Here is a 2,523-nt window from a genome sequence, read left to right on the forward strand (position 1 = left end):
CATTTGTTTAGTGTTTAATGTCCCTTTAATGAGAGTCATTATTGATTTGACCTTCTTTTCACATGATTTAGCTTTAAAAACGGAATATTTTCAAATTCTCAGAAAAAGAAATGCACCCTGCTGACTGATAAGGGCTTAGCCTGCTACATACATCTTGCTAATTGGCTTTTAGATGGCAAAACAATGCACTTTATACTAACAATGACCGTGGCTAACATTGTTGTCTGCAGACTAAACTCCAGTTTGACTCCTCCTCCTTAAGGCAAACAGGGGTGTAGTTTAGCTCTTGGAAAAAAAATTTGCAGTAGAAAAGTTTAGACTTGACTAATATGTAATTCTATAGCAACACAACAGAAATGTCTCATAAGGCGCTGACTCTCCCTTTAACATTTCAGTAGTATTAATAAATACATGTGCTATGCTGTAAAATAACAAATGTGTAAAACATGCACAATACAAAACTGAAGAACACACAAGAGCAGATAATCCATAGCTGTAATACAATAATAGTATTTGAGTGACCACTTCACCTTTATAGTGCTCAATACCAGAGAGTGCTTTGTGCTTTCTATTTATGATTTCACTTACTTGTTGCTTTGGTCTCTTGACAAAATAACCTTGTTTTGGTCCTGTGAGTGTTAACCCCTTCCTGCTGTCTACATCAGAACAAAGTTACGATGTAACCAAATAAGTAAAAACTTAAAATCACACAATAGTGTAATTAGGTCTGGGGGGTACCTATGATGCTAGACACACCCTTCAGCCCGCAATCCCAGAAGCAGCTATGGCTTCAGGACAGCCCATGGAACGTCCTAACGGAGAGAAGGGGTTAATATCCACATCACAATATTAGAGAAGTGTTTTTCTCTTCCATTATTTTTCCCCTATTATACATATGTTATGATTATAACAAAGATCTCAACATGTTGCATTTATCAAGGAATCCAAGATACGCATAAACTCTCCTTATAGACCCTAAGGTGCATACACGCAAAAAAAAAAAAGTTTTAGGAACCTTAAAAGGTAGTAAGAAATACACGCTCTAATCAATTAAAATATATGATTAAGACTCTCAACCCTAGACTACGGTGTGTTTAACCGCAGCAACATGGGTTAAACATACAGTAGAAATTCTGCAGATTTCTGCTGGTCCAAGCAAGAAACACAGCTGATCCAATCAGAAGCGCTAGTCGCATGACTCAGATGTTCAAATAGCAATGCTGTTCCAGCAGCATTTTTGGCTCAAGTACAGCAGTGCTCTGCAAGTTCTGAGCAGTATTTTTACTCTAACTCTTTGCATGCGACATAGTAGTGCAAAGTTGAAAGTCTTAAAAATACATGATCTAACAGGCTAGAGCATGTCATTTTTTTACTATTATGACCCTTGAATGACAAACGCTAAAAATAAATCAATTTATTACAGCACCACCAAGTGGTACAATAGCATCATAGCAGAAAACAGACATATCTTGCTGCCAGACACTTTCTAGAACTGGTTCATAATGTTTCTAGGCTTAGATGTTACCCATCAAGTCAAGTAAGGCCTTTGAGCACAAGAGGGACAGTTATAAACTGTTGTTGCAAAAGGAAGTAACATATATAATAGAACTAGACCCTGCACAACTTAAAGGGACATTAAACACTAAATAAATGCTAGATAGAGTGATGCATTCAAATAAAAGATTAGTCTGAGAAAAACATGTAGATTTATTTATTAAAGTTCCATTAGTTGTTTAAATATGGGGAAAGTAAGTGTACATTATTAATGTCCATAAAACAATGCAAGCTGCCATGTTGTAACTTTGGTTAGTTTCCCTGCTGTGGCCAGTAAGGGACAGTTATACGTAGGTCACTAGAGTGTAAAGCCAATGACCATGTGGTATATAACAGAAATGGAAGTGCAGAACTCCGACAGGAACGGAAATGCTCACAATTGCAGAAAAAGGGGGACTAAAGAAATAATGGAGTTTATTTTAGAGGGGTATATATACATATACACACACATGATTTATCATTTTATATTACATCTCAAAGTTTTTAATGGCCTTTTGAAGAATCAAATACATATCTATAATACTTGTTATTTTATCTAAGAGGTCTACTTTTGTTATTGTTTACTTATTACAGTGGTCCGACGGAAAAACAAAAAAATTAAAGAAATGATTATTATAAACGGCAAGTAGTGTTATATTAGTTATGTTATGTTTAATATGTCATTGTACACATGCATTTTGGTGTTTTGCTGGCTTTGGTACTGAATATGTTCAGGACTTAAGTGTTCTATACTTACTGAATATCTTGTGAAATGTCCAACTGTGACCAAATCCTTCATATCTTTGCGACAGCCCCCCCCCACAACAAAAAAATATTGTCCATTTTTAGGGGTGAAGTGGTAGGGTTACCAATTTAGTTCCTTCTCATGGTAATATTTGTTAAAGAGAATACCATGTACTTAGTGCTCCTGACAACCCACATGCATCCTGAGCCTACTTACCTTATTTACAACCAAGAAAACAAAATAAG

This window comes from Bombina bombina, chromosome 1 (assembly GCF_027579735.1).
Source record: "Bombina bombina isolate aBomBom1 chromosome 1, aBomBom1.pri, whole genome shotgun sequence".
Taxonomy (NCBI): domain Eukaryota; kingdom Metazoa; phylum Chordata; class Amphibia; order Anura; family Bombinatoridae; genus Bombina; species Bombina bombina.